Source organism: Scleropages formosus, chromosome 7, assembly GCF_900964775.1.
Source record: "Scleropages formosus chromosome 7, fSclFor1.1, whole genome shotgun sequence".
In the NCBI taxonomy this organism is placed as follows: Eukaryota; Metazoa; Chordata; class Actinopteri; order Osteoglossiformes; family Osteoglossidae; genus Scleropages; species Scleropages formosus.
Genome location: NC_041812.1, coordinates 18446217 through 18464951, shown reverse-complemented (window position 1 = coordinate 18464951; position 18735 = coordinate 18446217). Strand labels below are relative to the sequence as shown.

General features: G+C 43.9%; 1 protein-coding gene across 2 annotated transcripts in view; it reads left to right on the top strand.

Annotated features, from left to right (window-relative positions):
• cdh13 (cadherin 13, H-cadherin (heart)) overlaps positions 1 to 18735 on the top strand; it is a 334841-nt gene that overhangs the window by 857 nt on the left and 315249 nt on the right. The window lies entirely within an intron of this gene.

Sequence of the window (18735 nt, the reverse complement as noted above, 5' to 3'; positions counted from 1 at the left end):
TCAGTATTCCGCTCAGAGCTGAACTTCTCGTTGCCCGGGGATCCGTCCGTTCGTGGGGTCCGGTCCTCTCCCCTAGCGGCGGGACCCACTAAACTCGACCGATCCCCACCGCGCAGAGCGCGCTCCTCGCTCGGTCCGCGCGCCCGTCTCCTCGCGGGACCCCCGTGGCGGCTCCGGTGTCACGCGATCGCGGTGATCAAGCGGCACCTGCGTCCGTCACTCTTCGCGCAACTATTTTTATACCACGCACGATATGGGCTGTTATATAACCGCCCACTCGGAGCTCGTGTCGGGTCGCGCTGCTGAACCCCCGTCCACTCGAGCTGAAGTCCTGCGCTAAACGTGGGCTTTTAACGTATGTGGCATCAGCGTGACAAGTTGTCTAGAACTGTGCGGGGGGGTGGCGAAAATGTTAACAATAATTCTCAATGGAGTTCCACACACATTGTAGCCTGGGCTCGCTTGAATCCCCTCCCGCCCCCTGCGCACATGTTTTATGACCACCGAACTGACCACACGGTCATCCCCGTAACAGCCAACAGGTGCTGGTCATTCCAGCTACCTGCCGGATTAAACCAGTCCGTAATGCGCGCGAGACGGTCTCAGGAGAGAATTAATTCTGTGTTCGGCTTGGGTCGGGATGCGTTTCGCACCATACACGTGTGTTTAGTGGAGCCGCAGCGTTCACTTCCTAACACTGACACTAACACTCACACTCAGACAGCAGGGTCGCTGAAAAAATGTTCTTTCAGCTCGAAAAGCGGCTTGGCTGCGCGGTGACACACACACACACACACTTTTCCGCTAGGAACCGCGTGAAAACAGGTAAGGTGTTGCATAAGAATACCCTGCTGTAATCACAGTAAAGGTGATCAGAGCGCGCGCGTCACGTTGAGAGAAGGTTCCGGATAAATAAGGGTTAATAACGATTAATAAGGGCGCTAATGAATAAGAAGAGTGCAGTGCGCCTCTGTTCCTCCCGTTACTGTCATAAAAAGTGACCCGTCGTGCGCTTTTTTCCCTTCCCGTCGTGGTGAAAATGCCAGGTTCTGTGTGTGTCGGGCGGATCCCGTGTTGGACATACTGGGGCTACTCGTGTGGGTCCTTTAATTTGGGGTTGACATTTACACTGGTGCGTCTGCATGAGCACCAACTATTGAAAAAAGAACGGAGAGCAGGGGCACTTTTTACTTGGAGAAAAGGGCTCCTCAGAGGCAGGATTTCTCACTTCTCTCTCAAAAGAACTTTGTTTTTCTTCGTGGAACTTATGCACTAAATCCCTGCTTAACACGAGGGAAGCCTACAAGTAGGGAGAAATCATGTTCCTGCCAGGCAGTAACATATTAAAATCCATTTCTCTATATCAGATTTCATTTAGGGTACATTTACTGGCACCATTCGAACCATGACCATATGCAGTAATAACCAACCACCTTTTCGGTCCCTTCACCAGAAAATGCCCCCCACCCCAATGTTTTTTGAGGCAGTACTTCTGCGTGTCACACACCCTATACGAGAAGTGTGTAATCACACTCCTCCTGCCCCCAGTCATGGTTATTAACTTTTTACAACATCACATAGGGGGTGTTGATTTGTAGAATTGTCTCTTATTTCCACAAATATATAATGCTTGTCAATAATGTTCCACCTGCTTAGTACAACCTTACTGTGCAGGCTGGGTATTTTCACATCAAAAATGGATGAGTAAGCACATGGTTTGAGAGTTTTTTTTTCTTTTTAATATATTTTTGTGCAGCTGCTGGCTTATAAATGGAAAACTTGTATTGATTTCTTTGTTAATGTTCAGCCTGACATGGTAATTGGTTGTGAACTACGAGAAAACCGGCACACCGTTTCTGTTTCTCAGAACTGGGAACCTTTTTAGGAATTCTTCTCAGCTGACTGTTCCCGTGTACGAAGGCAAATGGAACTGTCCTACGTACCATCTTCTGGGTGTGTAATTCATAATGTTTTTGGACGCTGTTGGAGATGTCTGCAGTCTGGCCGTATGGTTACTGCCCACTTGTCTGGACTGCAGGAGAGCGCTTGGAGACTGACCGCCCCCAGGTTTTCCTCTGCCCGGATCCCTCTTTAGCGCAGAGGAGTGACACCCCAGCCGTCTCCCAGCTCTCAAAACCCACTTCCGAAAGTTGCTCAGATGGAGTCATTTGCTCATGGTGCCTCATCCATTTAACACCATAGTTGGCTAGGTTGACCACCCACTTCTCCACCGTTGGGAGCTTGTACCCCAGTCCATGTTTTCAGCCTGCTTCACCGCCTTTTTGTTTGTCTGCAAGACAGGAGGTTTCCCTGGTATCAGCCGCCACCCATTTCTCCCCTGTAGATCCCGCATTTTATAAATTAAACGCTCAGCACAGCAGCCAGGAGAAAGATTCAAAATAAGCTGTGGGCTGCCAGGTGCGGATGCTTATTTTCTTCCCTCAAAAGCACCGCTGGAGAACTTGAGTCTATATATTTTTTTTATTTATTTATCTGTCCCTTCCACCACCCCTCTGTAGCGCAGTGAGGTTTTATTCAATTGAAGCAAAGATAAAGAGGAAATAAATGTTTGGCTCTCCTGCAGCCAACCAATGGAGCCTCTGGTTGCTTGTGCGAAAGGACGAGAGCACCGTGAGGGTGTTTGGTCGAATCTGGCCGGAGGCCCGTTGCTCTGCCATTCAGGCTCTCTGTGAGGGGTGTAGGTGTTACTGTGGTGTGATGACGGGATTCGCCCCGCCACCTCTTTCTCGGTCTTTCAGCAAGAATGAAAGGTCACAGAGTTGTGCTCTCGAGTCCCCTCTATTTATAACGGCTAACGTGCACGGTGACGGTGAAGCTGGCTCCATCGCCTTGCTTCCAACTTGTTTGGTTAGTGAAAGCAGGTCAGCAGCTTAGCCTCCTGAATATGTGTGTATAGTGAAAATGGCAAATTGAGCTTTTCAAGGTTCTAATTTAAAGTACAGCTCTCGTATCAGCCTGTCCGACTTCGCGCATTCTTCAGATGGAAGGTACCCTTCTGGTAACTGCATATTCGTAGGTGAGCCTGTCCTGTGTCCCTTTGCCTGGATGTAAATCAACACCCTCCTGATTGTTGGTACTGACCAGCCCAGCTCTGTACCTGTAGCCACACTGAGTGGAAGAAAGGGTGACTTTGAAGCAGAGCTGGTGGTACTCAGCAGGTCTGATGAAGGTATCGACTTGATCTACTTCTTTTATTTCATAGATATGGGTGAGTCGCTTTGCTTCATGTGCGATGTCCCCCTTTTTGGCCCAAAGGACCGAAAACTGGGCTGGATTTTGCACAGGATGAAGATGTAGCGTAAAACTTCCTGGTCACGTGTGCGTTGGAGGGAATATGGTCAGAAATGAAATGTTTGGCATCAGCGTTTCTGACTCAAGTCCATGTCTTGTACCTTTTGCGATGGCACCTGAGCAAGGTGCAGAATACTGAGTGGCTGAAGACCGTCCTGCGTGTCTGCGGAAAAACTAGACACGGCACTGAAAAGCAGACGCCTTCATACGGCTCATTCGTAGAGCATTTCTGCTACTTTGTTTGCCCAGCGGGGAGTTTGTCTTCAGCTCGGGGACGTCGGGGCGATGTTGACATACAGGACTAAGGCCTCTCCTGGCCTCTGGCATTAAGGAAAGCTCTGCTCTCGTCCTAATTATCCACAGATTAGTTGGAAAAGAAGCATTAAGCAAACAAAGGTCCAGCGGTGCCGATACTAATTGGAGCAGCCCGTAGGTGGGCTAATATTTATCTGCTGAGGCGAGTGCGTATCTGCCAAACCCCCTCGCGCAGTGTAAACACACACCGGGGATCAAGGGTTAACGAATTCAGCGACCGTTCGGCACGGCGCTGTCCTAATTGCCGTCTCTTCTTCGGCAGAAAGCGAGATGTTTCCCTCAACCTGTCGGGATTGAGGTTGTCCGTCCGGCTGCTTTTGAAGTTTCTGTCATAATTAATGGTGTTCTAGGACCGACGCCCAAATTTTTGCCTTACGCTCACTTTACACCTGTTACAAGTGGTAAGACACAAGGAAATGCGGCTTCCAGCTGTCTAAGACGGCCGTCGGACACTTGGCAGCAGCCAGATGTGGAAGGATCGAAGCTGGAATTACTTTGTGGACCGTGATCAAGAAGAGCTCTGTTTGGCTTGCCCTGCGTGCCTGTGGACTTATCAGCCCTACACACACACACACACACACACACACACACACACACACACACACACACACACACGCGCACATATGCTCGCATCTCTAAATGAGTAACCTGCAGAGCTGAGGCAGGATTTTTGTTGGCTGTCCCTTGGTGATTGCGGTTAAACGGTTGTTTTTAATGGACCGAAAGGTCGGATGGAGTCTAATCTGGTACGAGGTCACTTGACCTTCCGGAGAAAATGAACCGTGTTTTCTCATGTCTCAGTGTTGGCTGATCAAGCAGACACGCGACCTGAGCTCCTGAGGCGTGACCGATTGCTGTAAGGGTCAGAAGAGGGGGATTTTGTTTCTGTGACCCAACACAAGGAGATGGATTGTAGTAACCACTTCGAACGCGTTCTCATGAGCACAGCTTGGTACGCTCTCCCCTGCGCGGTTTATTTAACTTAAAACCATATCTGGTGTTTATTTCAAGTAACTGATGCCAACTGTGTCTGGGGAGGGGGGGCAGAAGTTATTTGTGTTTCCAAAACTTGTGTAACATTTATATTTGTTTAGCTGATGCTTTTCTCCAAAGCACCCTGCAATGTTAAGGTACTTACGACTTAGCAATTCACACAGCAGGGTAATTTTTACTGAGCAGGTACCTTGCTCAAGGGTATTAAACCAGGAGGTGGGAATCAAACCTAGAACGTCTTCGTCCAGAAGCAGCAGCCTTAACTGCTACACCCCCTGCTGCCCCATAAAACAGAAGGTATAAGAGTTCAGGATCACTGTCGTGTTGAAATAGTGTGATACTGTGTGTATTGAAGCACCGTGATATATTGTGTAAATGTGTGTGTGTATTTGGAAAGCACTGTTTTTATCGATCTAGTTATTTTTTCCCCCTCCGTACCTTTGTGTTTTTTGCTCCTGGTATTTAATATATCATTGTTGTTGATGGCTAGAGCTGCTACGATACAAAAATGTGAGAGAAATGTAACAAAGTTTAATGGTGTTGTACTGAAGTCAGGTGACGTGGAAGGCAAGGCGACGGGGAAGCGGGCACCGCCGGCGTCTCGTCTCCGCGTCGATCCCGTTTTGCTCTTGATGGTCCCTGCAGCAGGTCAGTTGCAATGTGGAAGCAGGATTGCAGAAGTGCTGCAGTGGAAGGATGGCCTGAGGGGTCGGGATGGGCAGGTGGTGCATGAACTTCATTAGGGCTGAGCGCAGTGCATGTGCGCAACATTTGGTTTAATCCTGTCTCCCACTGTCCTCAGTGCAGCTCAGGTGTAAAGCAGGGGGCTAATTTGTTTGCTTGAGAATGCTTGTTCAAGAAGCTTTCTGATGTGGAGGTTTCTCCCTAAACTCGAGCCATTCCGCCTTATATTTGGATCGCACTTAATGTTCCTTACAACTTGCAGAAGCATTGTGCGTGTGCGCGCGTGCGTGTGCGCACATCTGTCTGTCCTCATCTTTCAGTGGCCGTTCCTTTTGTGTCGCGGACGACGTAGCGCAACCTCTCCACACATGCGAGAGCGTCCATATGCTTGCTACCACGTCCAGTTTTAGCAGCAGCCGCGTCCCCGTGAGTGTGTCTGTGTCACACCTGTCGCAGTTTCTCTGCTCTCAACCCAGGCGACTTTGACTCACCGCTTTCCGCGTCCCTCTGTCCGTGTGGGCACATCCGCAGACGGCCCGTGACTCACGAGCGCAGACAAAGTGGTGGGCGGCGCTCTCGGATGTCCTCCAGGCGCTTTGGGGACGGGAGCAGATGACGCCTTGGCGCAATGCTTGTTTACAGTGAGTCGATCGTGCGTCTCACTGTAAGCGGAATGCGTATGTGGGAGTGATGTACTTCTGAGATGCTCCCTTTTTCAGGAAGGGGGAGTTTGGGGAGTTATACCCCGTCTGGTTCAAGTCACAATGAGGAGACGAAGCAGTGAGGCTGGAGGGGGGGGAGCAGAGTTACTTTGAGTGAAACCCTCTTGCCAGAGGTGAGCAGGTTCTCTGGAATCTCCAACATATTAAAAGGAACCGTGGGCTTCTGTGGCCCTGACATGACTTTCTGCTGGGGAACAGCCCCCCTGGGGATCTTGACCGTGTCTGATCTGTACTGGGAGTGGCGCGCTCGTGGTTGAGGGAAGCAGTGACACACCCGCCCCTGTCCCTTCTTGTCCGAATGGGAGGGAGATAGCTGGTTCTGAGAGGTCAAGCCACAGTGGTGTGACTCCAGTTTCCCTGCCCCTGGTGCTGCCCAGAACATGGCTGTAATAAGCGTGAATGTGGGCGATGCTGGTCTTTCAGCTAGGGTTGGAATTATTTCATCAGGACCCTGCTCCCCCCGCTGCCTCCAGCTCGGCGTGATCTGCAGCAGGCCGTCTGTGCTCTGCGTCACATGTGGGAGAGGGGGAATCAATCACTGCCGCCGCCGCTTGCCACACGTGCAGTACCCACAAAAGCCTTCTAGATGGCAACGCTGTGCTGATAAATATACAGAAGGGGTAGGATGAGAAGGGAACGGGTGGCGGCAACATCTTTGGAGCGTGTTTGCGTTTGTTCGAGTTTTTCTCAGAGCTGGTTGAACTGCTGAACGAGATAATCACCTGGATCTCCAGATGGTTGCTCCGAGGTGAGCAGTCTGATCACAAAGGGAATTCCGTTATACCCGTCATTTAAGACTTAAAAAATTTTCTTTTTTTACTCTTTTTAAGAACCCCAGGATGGCAACATGAGGAGCTGAGATACTGACTTGGTTCTGAGGGACTAGTGGAACTTCTGTCTGTATACAAGTTTGGAGTTCTTGTGCTGTGATCCCCTTGGTTAATTAGAGGAAATGTTTTGTGCCATTTATTTTGTGCCAAAATAAGTCTGTATGGCGGCCTTGAGTAGTTTTCTTTCCTTCTCCAAACTAGGTTAAGATGGTGGTGCACTGCTTTTTTGGCATGGAAGCGCTGTTGATCATAGTACACGAATTTCAACAAGCATTAGTCATTAAGCGGATTTGGGTGGCTATTTTAAGGGGACTGGGAGCTATTGTTCATAAGGAGCATGGATTGGCGATACTTTTGATGCGATGAAACATTAGATGCTCGGTCCAAATGATCTGTTCACAGAAAAGACAGGGCCGGAAGGGGGGCACTCTCTTTGAGGAGAACAGCGGGGTCAGACAGCTTGACAGGCCCTGTGTGTTTAGTGAGCAAAATTCCACTTTATCTGTCGTTCACCTCCTTCCCATGAAGCCAGTAGCTTAAAACTGATTTCTTTGGTGTTTAATATTATACACCGGCAACAGCGGTCCCAAATTCTGCATCAGACTCTTCTGTCCCAGTGATTCAACACTCTTTGTGTTGCTGACTTCTGGTCCGCAGATTTACATCCTGGTCAATTCCACCATCTCCACACTGCAAATCAGAGTGCCTTGCTGAGATTGAAAGTGCAGGACTCACAGGGGGTTGACAGTTTATCGAAGCTGGGATGTGACACAACTGGTGGTCTTAGATGGCTCAGTCCCTCCCTCACATCACTCCCATCAGTGCCCAGTCCTCCTCTCCCATGAGACCTTTACCATTGGGGCTCTACGTAGCCTGATCAGTTTAATGTCCTTGGGGCTAACCTTGCGTATCCAACCCTGTTGCTGTAAAGAGCATGAGGTTAGCAGATTGAGGGTGTGACTGCTGAAACTGTTGTCAGGCTGGAATCCTGTCCAGGACCTCTGAGCTCAACCTCATCAGCCTCCATCACTCCATTTTTGAGATCCCAGTTTGCACAGCGTCCTGCACATCTGCGTGAGGTCAGTTACCACCCTAGAGTATCTGGGAAACAAGCCCCTCCTTTTCCAGATGTATGTTCCCTAACACTTTTCATCAGTTCTAGAAAACTTTAGAAAACTTCTTAGCATTTAGAATTTTACTCTGACTTTATGGGAAAACTGTGGAAAATAAAGGGCAAAATATGCAATGTAAAATTCCGGGAAGACAAATTGTGTAGTTCTGATCTGTTTATCACTTCTCAGTTCCGATCGAGTCTATCACTTGTTCATTTCATCTGTTTCATCAGCCAAAAGCGTGAGAGTAACAATGGGCTCAAGTTTCTGATTCTCCCATCACACTGAAGGCATAAGCTGCACCTGTAGATAACTTCTGCAGAACATTTTGAATGCCTCTACAACACCTGTGTAGTGGGAAAATTAATGTTTCTAAAATATTAACAGGTGCAGTTGAAACAGGCGTTCTGGTTTCTGACCGCATTGCCTTCTTAGCAGTTATGTTGGTTTTTAATCTTGTGAGAATGGCGTTCGAGTGCTAATTTGCTAATTATTTTGCTAAATAAATGTATTTTAAAGAACCAGTTACACTTTGAAATACTCTGTTGTTAATAAGAAGGTTTAATTAGAATTTCTGTATAATAAGGAAAATGTAATGTGAATTGACTTTTATCGGTGTTAAAATTCATTACCGTTCTTTTGCAGGAATGTTTTTTCATAGTTCATTTAGGAGAAGCTGATGCTCCGAATGTAGTTTTCTAGCTTATGTTACACCGTCCAGAGATGACTGGCGCTTGTCTGTGTCTTAAGTTTGCATTAACAAACATAGCGGCTCTCTGGGCATAGGTCAGTTTTTTATGTGCTGGATATGAATGAATTTTCAACAGATTTGCAAGGAATGTTCAGAGCGACTGTCCGTGACAGTTAACTTTTGGGACAAATAGGTTAATAATTGATAATTAATAACTGTTGTCATGGAAACCATTTGTCCCATTAGATACCACCAATCAACTTTAAGGATTAAGTCTCTTGGAGTTTGTGTTTTTGGGATTTACCTGTCTCACTGCAATTTGTTTCAGCTTTGCTCCTCAAGTGATTATGCAATTATATTGTGCAGAGCATTTGAGTGCCCAGGGCGGGTTCATGTATCCTCTCTGGGGTGCGTTCCCTTATGTCTGAAAAGTGAAACTAGGCATCGCTCTAATGGTGAGGCACACACGAACAGCTTAAAGTTTGTAGATGTGGAGAGCAGCGCTGGAGAATATTTGTACAATGTATTTAAGCAGGAACCTGAAACATTTGGGTTGGACAGGATAAGTAATATCCAAGAGCAGGGCTATGATAGTGGAGCTCTCATGAGGAAAGGAATCAGGTGTTCAGGCTCCACACTTAGAAGAAATTTGAGAGCATTTTTTACACTATGTGCTTGTCACAGTTGGTGCAGTCCTTGAAAATACAGTCACAACCTGTCCTGATGCAGTGACCCTCACCCAACACCAGTCATCACTGAAGAGATGGGTGTTTTTTTGAAAGCATGCGATGGGTCTGTCCGTAAAGCCTTTGTGCAAAAAAAAGCGAGGAGTGTTGAATGCAACTTGTAATTTCAACCATGGGCTTATAGAAATGGCAGAAACATGAGCTATAACCTTGTAACATATTTTCTATCAATATAGCCTAATAAATATCGCTTTAATGCAACACAATGGCATATACTCCTGATTCCTAACCTGAAGTGATCTTAAATCCAGGAGGCATCACTAAAATGCCTAAACTGCATACTGTAATTGCTAAGGCTGGCCCTGGTAACAAGAGAACGTAGACCGGTATTCCTTGAGGAGTATTTTTTTTTATTTTTTTTTGGAGAAATTGTCATCCTGTGACCTTAGCCAATCACAGCAGTATATGCTGTACTCTCTTCACTGACTTGATAAGGTGGCATCCAGTTGTGCTGAGGTCTGTGCGCCTGGCCCACTGGGATGTGCTTTAATTAATCACCCGACCTAGATGTAGCTCATGTAGGTTAGGTGTGCTTTGATTAAACCGCTGTCCTAGATGTGATACTCACAGGTGAGAGGGATGACCGGGGGAAACATTTAACTGAGGCCTCCATCCACCTCCACTAATGCATCCAGGTCTCCATTCAGAGAGAGATGACAGGGGGCAACCTGTGTAACACACCAAGCCATTATCTCTGATCAGCCTCCACTATACAGCTCTGTGCCTTTGAAGGACCACAGTGGGCAGGCCCTCTTCGAAGGTATCATCGTATATGTCTTAAAATGCTCTTTCTGTCTGATCTATAGCATTTTGTACCTTTTCTGACTTCATCCAGGATTGCTCCAGTGCCACATTCTATAAACACCCCGCGGTCTGGCAACACCCCAAAGGTTCGTCCATTAATTCATCAACTGGCCTCTCCACTTGCCTGGCAATATTTTAGCAAGAGTGATGGCTGTGCGGCAGCCTTTGTGATTGTTTATCCTGTTTGATGAAATGGAGTCGATGGGAAATAATTTTGTGCCTGCAAGCTAATGGTAATGGAAATAAAGGTTTCTGCAGGGAAAATATTGTCCTCATTAGTCGTATCGGTCCCAAATTAGACCAGTTTAATGTTCATGAGCCGCCGGGTGCTTTACACAAGCAAACATCAAGCTGCAGTCAGGCACTAATGGTATGTTGCTCCTCTTTGTTTGGCCCTTTTTTATTGTTCACCTTTACTGCACTCTTCACATGCTCAGCATTGGCACTAAAAGGGTTCCGTAAAGTCAACTACTTGCACTTCGCTGCATTTATATTGTCAGACAGCTTTAGTGCGTAAAAACTCGAGATTAAGGCTTGTTCGCTGTCAGTCAATTAAAGGCTTTATTCAATTAATTGTTTGCAATAAGTGGATTAATCCTCAGATTTAACATTTTCACTTTATATGGTAATACTAAAGTAAGTTTCATACCCTTGGTTCTGTGTAGTACAATACTTGAATTATGTTGTGAACTGGACCCTAATAATTATTATATCCTGGATTCCAACTTCTCTATCCCCGAGGGCTAGACATAGCCAGCTTTTGTAATGTGCTCTTAAGCATTTAATCTGTTATAGTTTTACAAATTCTTCTGTGTGTCTTGCTGACATTCAGCTGTTACTTTGTTCCTGTGCTATTATACCAATATTCTCATGGAAGAAAACAGAGCACGTCTTACGTTATTGTCCCACTGAGTCATTGTTGCGCTTGCAATACATATCAAGTATTTCTCTCTGCAAATGATTGCAAACTGAATTAATGTATTGTGACTGTATTTTGGTTGGAGAATCCATACCTATGGTATGAAAGTTCTGTTTAGTGTTGTATTTTGAGTTAAATTTACATCTATTTATATAGCAGGGACTTTTGTCCGAAGCGACGTACATCTCAGAGAACAATATAAAAAGTACATTACTACAATGGGAGAGATTTGGATGCAGATACGTGACTGAGTGACGTTTTGTCACATACCACCATATGAACAAGTATGCATTACAGGAGAAGGTGCATTTAGACTTTTCCGTTATTAAACAAATTGTTGGTAAAAATTATTAGAAATAACAAATATGTACACGTTTGAGCACTTACAAAATTAGGGGAGACGTGAGTCCAAAAGTGAGTTTTAACATGCATTTCATAGGACCTGTAATAAGAATTCATCTCAGTGAAAGTATGAAAATGTTATATTCTGAAAGTTTTGTGCAGCTACTTGTGTGATGAACATTGGTGCATATGGTGGATAGAAACTAAATATACTTAAAAATCACATGTCTGCAACTATGTCTCTGTTTCTCCTAATGTAATGCACAAGTTGTACTTTCTATGAGATGTATGTCACTTTGGAAAAAAAGTCTGCTAAATGAAATGTAAATGTTTAATCAAAATGTTTAAGCATTTTGCATTCGAGGAGCCCAGCCATGGCAGCTATATGTAAAAAACTGACACCAGAGGTTTTTCTGCCTTTTGACCTTAACCCTTCATACTGCTATCGTAGGCAGAGAAAGCTCAGATGCATTATTTTGGTGGGCAAATGGTAGTGATCAGATTTCATGCTATGTGACTTTGTGTTCTGCAGTTCAATGTACTGTGGTTAAAGGGACACATTCTGGTTCTGCATGCTGTCCAGAGAGAGATGCTGCATTCTGTGCTAAAGGTGCTGACTTTCTCATTGCAATGGGCAATGCCTGCGTATAACTTTCCTCTGGAGTTAAATTTTTTCCAGCAGTGCCCCCCCTTAACACACATGAGCATGTATGCTTGGTGTAAATTTTGTGATGCTCACTGCTCTTTGTTCTAAGGTATGGGGCTGTTTTGTAGCTTCTTGTTTCTAGATTAACTGAACGTTACTGAAACATAATGACGTTTATTGAGATTCAAGCATAAATACTTGTTTTCTTCACACACTGACCTGTTGACTGGTTTTTCTCATTAGATGTGTGTGCATTGCATCTGGTCCCCGTAACCCTTAATCTCACCTGTTTATCTTGCTGATGGGTTTATCGTAAAATCTAGACTTACAACTATATTGTTGTTCTGCCTTGACCCTTTGGCTGAATCAAAGACACTCTAGTGACTGCTCTCTGCCTGGCTCAGATTACCCAGGCACTACACACAGAACTTATGTTGAAAGTGCATTTATACAGCAAATGCCCATAATTGCACCAACTGCTGCAGACGATTCTATTACGGAAGGTCCTGGCAGGATGGTGCACATGCAAGTTACCAGCACTCTTTAAACTACTAAAAGCCATGGCCCTGAGAGAGGGAAAGCTAAAATATGTTCAGCCGGGGGGAAATAGTTCAGTCCAGTGTTTAATTACGATGAAAACCTGCATACACACTGGTCCCCCAGGACTGCTTTTAGACAAAAGCCTTCATAGACATGATACTGCATATAAGAGGTATAAGTTAATGATAGGGTTTTCTTACGCATGCCAAGGACAACAATAGCAACTGTCTGAAAAAAGGCGGAGGAAGATTGCAGTGGTCGAATAGTAGTGAGGAGCAGGTAACGTTAAGTGTTGTCAAGTCGACTTTCAATCATAGATACCACTCAAATTGGTTCAGGGAATAAGATTACTTGGAGAAATTTTGGTGTAATGTATGTACTTGGAATTTTTAAACAAGACCATTAAACTTTAAATATCTCTACTGTAGGAGGATCTGCTTAATTGTAATACTAAAACTAATCAGAGAATTTTACAATACTAAAGTATTTTACAGTAGTTATAAACTTATCCAATTTTCAGTTCAATCTGGATGAGCTTGTAAACCAGGATTTTTGTCATAATTTAAATTGAAATTTAAGCCTTCCTTAAATGACTTTATTTTCCTGTGCTCTAAAATCCAAAACCAGTAACAGGCCAGCATAAAACCATTGTCCATAAATACTATTCTCTGGTGTTTACCCTAATACTCAGTGGCCTGTTGTTCACACTACACTGTTTGATGTGCAGTTACATTGTTGTTTCTATTTTAAAATGTTATATGGTACGTTTTGTGTGCTTAGGGGTTAATTCAAGAAATGACATTCCTGAGTAATCAGAAGTTCTTAAGTCTGACAAGTGCAATCCTTCAGTTCAGAGACAATGTGATCTTCTAGAAGTACAGAAAAAACTCATTATAGATCTGCAAGACTCAAGTCTTAAACTGATGCTGAGATTTGTGGTAGTCATGTGACACAGCTACACTCAATAAGAGAAGTCAGGCCATTGCTGCCCACAGTAGTGAGGGCTCATTTTGATTGTGTTGGTGTCTTTAAGCTAGGGACTGAAGACCCAGGCCCTTTGTCACTAGTTGTGCCGAAACAGTGTTTACTGATCTGCCACATGCATACTTAAATAGTTTTAGCCTTTTGAAAACGTATTTGTAAAGGCCAGTCTGTTTTACCTATGTCAGTCTGCAGAAGAATCACAGACTTTGCTGTCAGAATAAAGGGCTTGGTTCATTCTTCAATGCCCTTATAGGATGTGCTCTGTGGAGAAGAAAGGTAGGTGTTTTTTAGAGGAGGGAGTCATACGCTTATGGATTTGACATCTGTGTCACTGCACATTGTTGTTGATGATCACTTTGAAAACCATGCTTCTAATAAGCTGAAGCCTTGGGTTTTCTCGGGTGTTCTCTCCCATGGTTTCACTTCGGTTGCATGGGTGCTTTGGCCATGGAAGGAGAAGGACCAGCTATGGTGGCAAAAAAGAGGTGGAGTTGCTTCGGAACTTTACGACGCTGGCCTGAGACCTGAATTTAGGCACTGAAATTGACTGCGACAAGCTTCCATCTTTCACCTGCGGATTTTTCCCCTTTCCTTGAGGCCGGGGTGGGCAGGGGAGGGATAAAGAGGGATGATTCCAGCAAAAATTGATATTTATTTTGCATTTGCCCAGAGATTTATGAGAGGGGAAAGGCTCACTTATTTTTTTCCCCTTTTTTTCAAAAAGAAGTCAGGTCTTTATTGCCAATGGAGAGGGTAATGGTGAAGCCAGTGCCACTATTGAATTTGAGAGAGGCTGTTTAGACATTACCCAGACGTTATCGTGTGCCTGAATGTGAATGAGGTCATTACCCTAAAGACAACAGGAGACAGAGTTTGAATAAGATGATTTGCAGCCATTACCCAAAAGTCCCCATAGGCCTTGATGTGAATGAGATGCATTGATGAATAATTGCTGTATTTGTATCAGTCATGTATTTGATATGACTTTCACTGATCTGATTTAAGGGGGTGCGGTGGCGCAGTGGGTTGGACCACAGTCCTGCTTTCCGGTAGGTCTGGGGTTCGAGTCCCGCTTGGGGTGCCTTGCGATGGACTGGCGTCCCGTCCTGGGTGTGTCCCCTCCCCCTCTGGCCTTACGCCCTGTGTTACTGGGTAGGCTCCGGTTCCCTGCGACCCTGTATGGGACAAGCGGTTCTGAATGTGTGTGTGTGTGTGTGTGTGTGTGTGTGTGTGTGTGTGTGTGTGTGTGTGTGTGTGTGAGATCTGATTTATCAACTTAAGTGTGTGGGTTTACATGGAGGGAACTGTAAATTGACAGGTAGCACACAAAGAAAGTAAAACTTCAGTTAATGGACGATTGAAGTGCTCTGCCCAGCCATTCTGCCACAGATTTGAGGTGACAACAGGGGTATTTTTGAGTTTTTTTTGTAGCATGAAGGGTTTCTTCAATTCCAGGCAGAATGATGGGACTGGAAAGGGCTGTTGTAGGTGCCTGTCAGTAATCCCAATAAAAGAGGGAGATTTGAGGATTTAGAGATCTAAGGAATACAAGTTCTTGTTATTTAGTGTTGGCTTACAATGGACATTATCAGATGTGTGATATTTCTTGGTCTGCAAGTACTATGTAGGTTGTGGTTGGTTTGTATGTAACTGACATATGTACTACACAGTTAAAATTGTTCAAATCTAATGCTAAATTGTTACTATAAACCAAATACAAGTAACTTTTATGTCAGAAATATGTGATTTGTCACTTCTAGCTAAGTGTGGCTGGTGAAAGAGAAAATACCAGGTGGTGTAAAAATACTGAAGACTGAGTAAGGCAAACTTGGAACGAGTGAACATAAGGGCAGATTGATAGGCTGAAAAATTGCTGGTTTAATTAATGATGCTGCATCAGAATTGGATGGCTAACAGAAAGTGTTATGAGGAAAGGTCTGTATTATGAGCTTTGGCAATTTTTCAGTCATATTTCTTAAGGAGTTCTTGAAAACTTTGATATATTTTAGGGTCCAGCAGAATTGCTATGAGTCAGATGGCTGAAACGCTTTGATGCCAGCGTGAGCTTTAAGCCCATGGAGAGAGATCACAGTATCAGCCGTGGTAGAGGTGGCACTAACAAGGTCCAGCAGAGATCAACAGAGGAAGGAGATCCCACAAAGGCCTGCGTTATTCCACAAGGCCTCTAAATGGTCCTGGTTCAGTGAAGGGTACTGCTTTGTGCAGGAACTTTTAGTCATTTAGTCAATGTGACCGTTTTTTTATGTGACCATTTTCTAAAATTTGACACATCTTAATTTTTTATTTTGAGGGTATAATTAGACCTGGAATAAGAAGAAGAAAACACTGCTTGTTAAAATTTTAAAAGCAAAGGCGATCCTTATCCTTAGAAATGCACTCAATGTTATTTTGAACTTAAGTGGAAGTATAAATTGGAATGTAAGTTTCCCATTATGGGGGGTGCAGAGGGTTGAGCCGAGTCCTGCGTTCCGGAGGGTTTGGGGTTTGAGTCCCGCTTGGGGAGCCTTGCGTTCCATCCTGGGTGTGTCCCCTGCGCCCTGTGTTGCCGGGTTGGGCTCTGGCTCCCCGCGACCCTGTATGGGACAAGCGGTTCAGACGGTATTCGTGTTTCCCATTACTTAATCACAACTTTCTGAATTTTGAGCACTGATACAAATTACAGGGCAGGAGATCTGTGACATGGTTCTTCAAAGAGGTCTTGATATCATCCCAATAGATATTCCAGAACAGTGCACTTAAAATGGATTTTTTAAGTGTCGCCTGGAGGGTCTTGCTCTTTTTGTGAATGGTTATTTTCATCATGCATTGTTTCTTTCACCACTTAAAAGTTTTAGCTCAGGAGCGATTTTTAGTCACTCACTTGGAGTTCATAGCTTGCTGGAACGACCAAGAGTCTTTAGTTTACACCATCTGTTTTAATGAAATCAAATTGTTTAGGGAAAAAGGCAGCAAAATTGCATGCAAATAGAACAAGCTGCACCTATTATTTACAGTGGTTTTTGGCAGTAGGTGATTCAAATGTTCTGGTAGAAATATTAATTTGGGTCTGTGGAAGCATTGGTGCCATCCAACTGAAATTTCTTTGATAAATGAAAACGGTCATATGTTCCAGCATGTATTGCCATGAAACAGTTAGCTGTGTTCTCTTGGTCACACTGAATGAACCTTCTGAAATAGTTGTTTTGTATGCTGCTGTTGTGCGAAGGTGTCTTTTTTATATAAAGTACTTTAATTAAATCCTGTATAACAAATTGACCACTGTTCTAAATATTATGTTCTAAGAATATCACAGTGTATCAGAAGCCTTGTGTGAGTTAGATTGACCTATTTTGTTATCTGATCATTCATAAGATGCAATGACACATTATTGTTTTGCTTATGAAAACAATTTGTGTTGGATTAACTGCACCAGTGACACTGGGACTGTTTGGTTAATGCTCTGGTTTGCCAGCTCTACTATGTTCCACTGATTTCTTTCTAAAAATTAAATGTATGGAACTGCTGCCAAGCAACCAGCCTTCCTTTTGGTTCATTTTGTGCTTCAGCATCATTGTTTATAATCAGGGCCGCAAGCCATAAAAGCAGATCAGTAGAGTTGAGCCACTGGCATATGTAATCGTGTTGTTTCATTTAACTGTGTTGCTGGGGGCATCTGATAAGTTCTAATTCGACATAACTCCAGTAATAATGCAATTTATTTATTTATTTTTTTATTTATTTATTTTTTTAATAAGACCAACACTGTGGGTAATGGGTTACTATAGCAGTAGGGCTTTTAAATCCTAGTGATTTATTGATGATCAGGTGCCACTATTTTCTGGGTTCAGAAAACTTCCAGTGTAACTATGCAGGACTAAAAAGCGTCATCAGTATTGAGCTGTGACAAATGTATGGTTATTACTCCATAATTACTAGCTTGGCTGGTAGAATGGTGATTTTAATTGGTTAACTAACTGGAAACACATTTTTACAATGTATGGTCAACAAATTTACAGTGGCAATGTTAAATTCGATTATGCGGTCTTTGAATCCCATAGATCAAGACCATATTTGGCATGTGTTCCCTGTGACTCTCCACTTGTGGCTAGGTGGAGAACAGCTGATGGTAGAGCGCCAAAGTCATGGCTCCAACATGTACATTTATTAATTTGGCAGATGCTTTTCTTCAAAGTGCCTTGCACTGAATACTAGGCAGTACAGACATCCCTCGATTTACAAAATTAATCCGTTCCTAAATACGGTGCGGATATCAATTTCAGATACCAGAAGCCCATTTCTCATTATTTTAAATGTGGAAAAATAATCCGTTCCAGCCCATCAAAAATAAAGCAATTTCCCAAAATATCACTAGAACTATGCTGTAACTATAATCCATGATTTCAACACAATATAACACGTGTTTGTCACGGATGAAAGCAAAACAAACTCCCATCCAAAAGGCAAAGGAGGAAAAACTTCTGGGGGTCCAAGTGCCAGTGGCTGTCCACCCCTCCTGGGCAAACCATAAACTGAACTTTTTCTGGTAATTGTTCTGCTGTCTTTGCAGTCATTCAATTAAAGAACATACCCACTATGGCCGACAAACATACCTGTGGAATTTCATACGCTTCCCATAATGCCCAGTCTCTTAAAGCAACACACATATTTAACATATAACAGATAGATCTGGATGCAGACACATTAACTAGTGTAATACTACACTTCCAGTTCACTTGTGCAACTTTCAAAATTTTTAAGGCATGCTCTATACCAATTTTGTTCAGATTTTGTTCTGTGAAATGAAAAATTGTGCATGAACAATTAAGAGCAGTTTTAATTTTTGGTTCAATGTATTTACATTTATTCATTTAGCAGAGTACAGTTAGTTTCCTTCACCGCATGCACCGACATTCATCACACAAGTAGCTGCATAAAACTTAACCAGAATATTGCCGATTCCTAATCACATTCCTAGTATTTTTTTTTTTTTCTTTTGAGATACGTATAAACATTTAGATTACATTGCAGGAGTGACTCTGTAAAGGACTGATCTGAGCATGATCGTGAACATTTATACCTTGTTTAAACTTAGATC